Genomic DNA, 8,394 nt, shown 5'->3' with positions numbered 1-8,394 from the left:
TAGGCCGCCGTAAATAATAGAATAGCAATCTGCAATCGTTCCTTTTTTAAATACTTTCTATTTAATACAATATTTTAGTTCGTCCAAATGTTTGTAAACAAAAGACTGGATTTCACTCCTTCGGGAGTCATTAAGATTAACAAATTACAACAGGGGTGGAAAATACCTCAAAGAAGGAATATGGAAGTCTAGGCATTTACAATAAAGGTTTAAGCTCTTTAACTTCACAAAATCAACAAATGGAAGAATTGAGGAAATCTGGATGTTCAAACATAGGAAAAATTGTGAATGTTACGCAGTGTGTAAAGTGGTCACTTAAACCAGCCAATGACAACATAAGCCCTGCAAATGCCTAGACTTCTATATTCCCTTCTCTAAGGTATTCTCCTTCTCTGTTGTAATTTGTTGATCTTAATGACTCCCGAGGGGGTGAAATCCTCAAAAATTGTTATCTTTTGTTCTTTATTCAAAATAGGTACACCTTTTTTATATTGGTAGCAAATTTCGAGGGTTCATTGACCCAATGGACATAAGGCCGACAATGTCCGCTCCTTATCCATTAAATAATTTGGTACTGAAATTTGGTAATTAATACCGAGATTAGAACACGGCTATCGGCAGCAAAGATACGTTGTTATAGCTTGTTTAAACATCAGGGATCCAAATCGCTTTCTTGAAAACTGAAACCATTATAAATAAAACTCTCCTCAGACCGGGTTATGACCAAAAGATATGAAAACATGTTATTTATTAGTATTTTTTTAAAAAAGTATAAAGGAAGACATTCGGTGCTGTCAACCAAAACGAAATGTGGAAGAGACGCAGCCTTTTTAATTATAAATTAAAGGCATTATATGGCAAACCCAACATTGCACAATTCATAAATAAAAACATTATAATGGTTGGGCCATGTGTAAAGAATAAATGATATTCGTACCCCCAAAGAAATCTCAAACATAGGCAAAATGGTGAATGTTACGCAGTGTGTAAAGTGGTCACTTAAACCAGCCAATGACAAGTCATAAGCCCTGTAAATGCCTAGACTTTCATATTCCCTTCTTTCTCCATCCCTGTTGTAATTTGTAAACTTTCTTTTTACCTTGTGTATTTTGTCAAAGACTATGATTTTTACGATTAATGATTCTACTTAATGCATATTTTAAACAAATTACTCTATATTTGCATCGTCTACATTTTCAGGTGATTGATCTACGGAGAAAGCTAGTTCTTTGTATTTGAGCTAAAGAACTTGTGATGTTCGCTTCGGCCATGATTAAGTGCGAACCGGAGACTGGCGATGTAGAAGAAGATATTCCTCATACCGGGCAAGGGGACTCATCTCCCTACGGAAGTGAAATGCGAGGTGTTGCTACCGTCAAGACCGAACCGGGGACCAGTACGGAGCAACAGTATATTAAGGAGAGTGATACGCAGAGCTATCCGGAAATTTACATAATTTATCCTGATACAAAAGAAGAATCTTTAGAAACCTCTCGCAACGATGAAGGTAGTAAAAAGTTAACAGTGTCCCTCCCATTTTATTTATTTAACTAAATTATTGCCTGAGTTTTTTTTTGCGAGAATCATTTCCAGGTTTCCTTATGTTTTTCAAAGTTAGGCGGACCCTCTTTCCAGTAACAATATAAAATTCACTGTAGATCAACAGTTCGCTGATGTCAAACCAATTTTCTAAACACATCCTGTGGTCTTGTCCCTTTCTCCCTCTCTATGATTACCGCATTCGGCCATGGATAGTAGCGAGAAGCTCCATTGAGCTTCTCGCTACTATCCATGGCCCTGTTATAGGTCCTGTCGGATATGCAGATCTGGTGGCTTCTAAAAATAATTTCCAGGCTTTTAAAAAGTTTTGTAATCATAAAATAAAATAAATAAAACAACTTTGTTTTTAACCACTAATTTTTATTTTCCACCGACTGGTTTCGAAGCAAACAAGCTTCTTCGTGAAGGACGATTTTATTATAATGAATAACCATAAAGTCAGTGCTTCAAATATAAAATTTATAGTTTTGTAATCATTTCGGCGAATTGATCATGTCCAAGCAATTTAATCCCAGTCAGTGAAGAAATCACTTCCCTCTTTTCTCAATCGAATGAAGCGCATATTATGTAGAGGAACAGGGGGCACAGTGGTTAGTTTCGTTTTGACATCTCGTAGCTCCTACATTATTGGCGCTAGGATTAATATTTTTCTCTATAGGACGAGTATAGCTACATTTTTGGACTTGTGAGTGCTTAAAAAAAGGGAAAATTAACCACTGTGCCCCATATATGCGGCACTATGAATATTCGCTTGGGGCACTGGCTATCCAGTGCCCCAAGCGAATCATCGAGCGAACATCTATATGTGGGGCACACTGAATAATGTGATTTAAAGGTGTAATAAACTGCACAATCCCATAAATTATGTAATGTTTTTATCATTTTTAATGTAAGAAAGAACCTTTTGTTTCACTAAAATCAATGTATGATAAGTTATACATTGATTAATATGATAAGTTATACATTGATTTTTCAATATGAATAAACATAGCAATCAGTCTTAGATATCAGTATTTAACATCATCACTCTTAACGTAAATATTTTTTTCGGAGGTCAACATTGAATTTGTCCCAAGGTCCCAGTTGGAGGCCTAGCTAACATATGTTTTTTAAAATGTACTCAACGGAATATTATAACAGGTGGAAGAGCGTGTCCCAAAGCACTGATAAGGTAGCATGTCTTCACAAGCGTTCTCTTTTCTGCATTGGTGACTTTGCTAACCCGCTTTTGCCCACAGACCGCTAACACTTTGGCGGATTTTTGTACAGTCATCGTGTTAGTTTCATTCAGGTTAAAAATTCTAGTTCCATTACCGAAAGTTGGTTCTCTTTTTTCATTCTAGAGGTTATCATAAAAAACATTGACACTGTGCTTGTTGAATGAAATAGCTCTACTCAGGCCGTATCCTTCGGGGACCCTTAAACCCAAAGTTTGATGGCGCTTTTTGAAATGATACAACCAGTTGGTTCCCGCAAGTTTTGTTAGTTGCCACTTTTGAGGGATCGATATATTATTCTGCACTCCCATTTCGTACGTGAGCTGATGAACTTCGATAATAGTCAGTCCATAAAACATTTGGGAACATGAAAGAATATAATCCACCAAAGTGTTTTCTCGACTGTCCGTAAAAATCTTTCTGATAGCATAATTCGGTGTGAACCTTTGGATCTCTTCATTCTGGGTTTTATGATGATATCTGTAGAGTGTGGTGTACGGTATGTCTCGATCTTTTGCAACTTCATATATTTTTGCCTTGTCGTACCAACTGAACGGCCTCTTTAATTTTGTATTCTCCGTGTTGGCCGATATTAGTCTTCCGTTCTCAGTTGCGTACCATGTTGTGAGGCAGGAACCTGAACAAAACAAATAGCCTAGGTGAGAAAAGTACATGTGGGGCAATATGGATAAATTATCCATTGTGCCCCCAATTCATTTTAACCACTCTACCCCACAGAGTCCTTTTGTAAACATATTTAAATAAAGTACAGATTTCACTCGCAATATAAATAGCAACCACTCAATTATCACAGCTTAACAAAGTACTATTTAAGATAAAATAGGTTAAAATATGAAATCATTTAGTAAAATAGGTAAAAACCATTCAGAATCAAGTGTGAAAAAAAAATCAACTTACGATTCGCCAAGCAAGGCACAACTTGTCCTTCACTCACGACAGCTTGCCGCTCACTAGCGCAGGAGTCGAAGAATGACTAGAACGTTCGTCCGTACGAACAGAGCATGTGTGTGTGACCAATAGTTTGTGTGTTATTACACATTATTCACTGTACCCCACTAACCACTGTGACCCCTGTTCCCCTACTTCTGGATTCCTTTCTATCTAAACCAGATCTGGTCTAGTCTGGATGCTAAGGCTACCAGATTACAGAGAGCTCCTTCGGGCAGCTTTTCTCGTTTGACAACGAGCAAATTTTCCGTGTATCAAGAATACTTATGTCCTCAGATGCGGTATGTGGTGGGTAAGCTGTCGTCGCTAACATAATAAGCAGTTCGCCGATGTCCCTACTATCCGCTGTACGGTCTCTCAATATTCCCCCGTGTTAATATTATAACTTTCACTTTTCAGATACCACCGAGTCGCTACCGTTATCACCGGAGAGAGTTGATCTACCGTCTTATAGTGCGGGACCACTACTGGGGTGCGAATATAATACGCCAAAGAAGAAAACTCGCCCTAAACGCGTGTTCGGACCATTTGAATGCTTGCAATGTAGTTTTGTATCTATTCGGAAAAGAAATTTAATGAGTCACATGTTAACGCATACCGGGGAGAAACCGTTTGCGTGCTCACTATGTAGTTATACATGTTCCATGAAATCTAATTTAAAAAAACACATGATGACACATACTGGTGAGAGGCCGTTCTCATGCTCGCAATGCAGTTTTACATGTCCATTTCAATATAGATTAAAACAACACATGGTAACGCATACGGGTGAGAAACCGTTTTCATGCTCTGTATGTAGTTTCACGTGTTCAAAAAAGAGTAATTTAAGTAGTCACATGGTGATACATTCTGGCAAGAAATCGTTTTCGTGCTCACAATGTAGTTTTACGTGTTTACGGGGAAGTGCTTTAAAGCGTCACTTGTTGGTGCATACTACAGAGAAGCCGTTTTCATGTTCACAATGTAGTTTTACATCTAATCAAAAAAGTAATTTAAATCGTCACACCTTAATACATGCTGGCGAGAAATCGTTTTCATACTCATAATGTGGTTATTCAAAATTACGAGAACTTCTTTTAAAACGTCACTTGTTGGTACAGATTGCTGAAAAGTTGTTCCCACATTCGAAAAGTAGCTTATCAACAAAAAAAATTGATCTTTACTGCCGAGAAACCATTTTCATGCTCGGAATGTGGTATTAGATCTTTATTTTAATTAAGTTTGAAACGTCACATGATGACACATACTGGGGAGAAGCCGTTCTCATACTCGTAATGTAGTTTTACATCCAGTCAGAAAAGAAATCACATGTCGATGCGTACTGGCGAGAAACCGTTTTCACGTTCACAATGTAGTTTTACTTAATATGTAATTTAAGAAACGATTTGTAATGGGTACTGACGAGAAACCATTTTCATGCTCACAATGTAGTTACGGCGGTTACATGATTTTAAATGTCACTTGTTGTTATATACTATGGAGAAGCCATTATCATGTTCTCAATGTAATTTTACATCTAATAAAAAAAAACATTTAAATGTTACGTTTTGGTACATATTGTCAAACCATTTTCATGCTCACAGTGTGGTTTCTCACGGCAAAAAGAAAATCAAGCAAGGCTAGCGCGCAACAAAAAGTCAAAGATTTATTTTAGTCAAATAACATAGATCAAGCAACTTGCCGAGACATATGTATGGAGCATATTGTTTTACGGCTGTGAAACATGCTGCCTTACTGAAAAAGACTAGAAGCCTTTGAGATGTGGAGCTACAAAATAATATTAGGAACTTCCTGGAGAGACGGACAAGATTTTCAGGAGAATCGAAGAAGGGAGGCACCCAATCACAACCATATCAAAGAGTCGAGCCCAATGGATCGACCACATTATACGCCATGAGGGTCTTATGCTTGACATAATAAAGGGAATGGCCGAGGAGACAAATCACAGAGGGACGGGAGTATTTAGAACAATTGTGCGAGAACTTGAACTGCGCCTCACATTTTGAGCTGAAACGAACCGCAGAGAATAAAGCGCAGTGGAAGACGATATGCGAGACTGCTGCAAACCAATCCCCAGGATTGAGACTGTGAATACGGAAAGGAGATATGAAACAAAAGCTGTTCACAATGTAGTTTATCAAAAAAGTTAATTAAGAATTCATTTAAATGTTTGAAAGTTTTTAATGAGTTGCCAAAGAATATCTCCAATTTTCGGGCGAAATGCTATTTGTGTATTAAGGATAGAGAAAATTAATTTATGTATTATGTAGATTTTTAGATAAATTTAATTAAGGTATATTTAGTTTTTAATTAATCATAATTTTACACTAGTAAGTCGATTTGAATTAATTTCTAAATTTACCATGTAAACAAATAAAAGCGAATACAAAACAATAATTTATTGATACATCCTGGTGAGAAACCGTTTTCATGCTCGCAGTGTGGTTTTAGTTTAACCCTAGATTCATAAACACACGTCTCTTATACACCTTCAAGTAATAAAACTGTCGCAGCGCGTGGCGTGCAATGTGCGGTAGTTTGTGCATAGAATGCTCTGGTTAATTTTTTTTTTTTTAATGTTATAATTTTAAATAAAAGTTCTTTCAAACTTATCTTTATAGATTTTTTTTCAATATCTCCCGTAATTATTAAACTAGGTGACCTTAAAAAGAAAGGTGTATCAGAGACATATGTTTATGAACAATTTAACCCTGAATATAGTTTAGGAACCTAGGGTTAAGCATCGTATGACGACGCATACTGGCGAGAAACCATTTTCATGCTCACAATGTAGTTTTGTAAAACGAAGAGTAATCTAAGAATTCACTTGTTAGTTCATACTGAAAAAAACAGAACCTGAAAATGTTTCACTCAAGATCCATTCGTGCATGCCAAACACTTTGTGCAAATGTGAAAAATTAGAACAAATAAATCCAATAAAGTACTTAGGGGTCATAATAGACTCTAAACTAAGCTGGAAAGATTAAGTTACAGAAATATCCAAGAAAATACGGAAATCAGCTTACATTTACAAAAGCCTAGTAAATATCTTGAATGTTCAACTTATGAGACAAACTTGCTTTGCTGTTTGCCAAAGCAAACTTTCAAATTGCTATTTAGCTTGGGGAGGTTGCTCTCGTGCAATCCTTGAACCAGTGTAAATAGCACAAAAATGGACCATGAAGACCATTCTTAAAAAACCCTCGAGGTATCCAACGGAAGATCTATTAGCTGAGTTTAAGATATTGGATGTAAGTTTGTGAGGTGCCTACTAGTTCAATTTTACCCAACAAAATATAAGCGCTCGTTCAGCAACACAAATTAACAGTATTGTCCCATTTGTATCAACCGCCTTTGGTAAAAAGCAATGTATTGTTTTGCGCCTAAAATATTTGATGCCAAATATAAAAGGCTTAAAATGTAAAATAAATTTTAAAATAAGAATAACTGCACATATAAATAGTGTAGCGAGATATTTTTTTGAAATATTATTAATCTTTTATTGAACGTAGTATTTCATACAATTGGTACCTACACATATTATTATGCATTACAATACTTTATATTTGTTTTTTTTAATTATATATTATACTATATTATTTATGTTTAAGTAGGTAACGCTGTAAAAGTAACTGAAATAGACCAGCCTTGTTTCTACATGAGTAAGATCTTTTTAACAGCGTAGCCACCAGAACCAAGTCTGTTCGATAAACCAGCTATTTATTTTTACATAAACGGCATAATTGCCTTTAACATAATATATTGAACATAAAAATGAAAAAAAATACATAGTATAAAAATACATGACAAAAAATTATAAAATTGCATAACCATAACAATAGTAACAAGTAGCCAGTAAGCAAGTAACAACACATAAGCAGCCAAAAATATTAACGAAATAAATATGATTAACATATTACAACAGAGATGGAGAACATTTAAGAGAAGGTAATATAGAAGTCTAGGCATCTACCGGGCTTATGACCTGTTAATGGCTGGTTTAAGTGGCCACTTTGCACACTGTGTAACATTCACCATTCTGCCTGTATTTGAACATCTATATTCCTTCAATTCTTTCATCTGCTGATGTTTGTGAAGTTAAAGAGCTGAAACCTTTATATCAACAAGTTGATAAATTACCTGGTCCATGAAGAAGAATAGAAATTGAAAAAATAATATTTTCAGGCGTTGCCTAGCATGTAGGTGAAATAATTCAATTAGATGAATCTCACCCGCATAAATAAAGGTTTCAGCTCTTTAACTTCACAAACATCAGCAGATGAAAGAATTGAAGGAATATAGATGTTCAAATACAGGCAGAATGGTGAATGTTACACAGTGTGTAAAGTGGCCACTTAAACCAGCCATTGACAGGTCACAAGCCTTGTAGATGCCTAGACTTCTATATTACCTTCTCTTAAATGTTCTCCATCTCTGTTGTAATATGTTAATATAAACAGCTCCCCAGGGAGTTGAATCCAGTCCTTGTCTACAAAAATTTGGACAAACTCAAAATATTGTATATAAATGTGAAAAAAAAAACGAAAACATTTTTTAATATAAAGAAAAGTTTCAGAATAATGTTGCGAGAGAAAAAATAAATCAGACTCGTTTTATTCCAGAACCAAATATATCAGCCTTGTCCTCA

General features: G+C 35.7%; 1 long non-coding RNA gene across 1 annotated transcript; it reads right to left on the bottom strand.

Annotated features, from left to right (window-relative positions):
- Positions 1 to 1,539: 1,539 nt before the first annotated feature.
- On the bottom strand, positions 1,540 to 4,138 carry LOC148272133 (uncharacterized). Its single transcript, XR_015824924.1, has 2 exons — positions 3,696 to 4,138; positions 1,540 to 3,414 (listed from the first exon to the last, which is right to left on the bottom strand). It is a non-coding gene; the product is annotated as an uncharacterized LOC148272133 (long non-coding RNA).
- Between the last annotated feature and the right edge of the window lie 4,256 nt (positions 4,139 to 8,394).

This window comes from Micrasema longulum, unplaced genomic scaffold (assembly GCF_059751315.1).
Source record: "Micrasema longulum isolate JH-2025_06_02 unplaced genomic scaffold, ASM5975131v1 h1tg002469l, whole genome shotgun sequence".
NCBI lineage: Eukaryota > Metazoa > Arthropoda > Insecta > Trichoptera > Brachycentridae > Micrasema > Micrasema longulum.
Note: the sequence above shows the minus strand (reverse complement) of the source record. Positions and strands in the feature narration are given on the sequence as shown.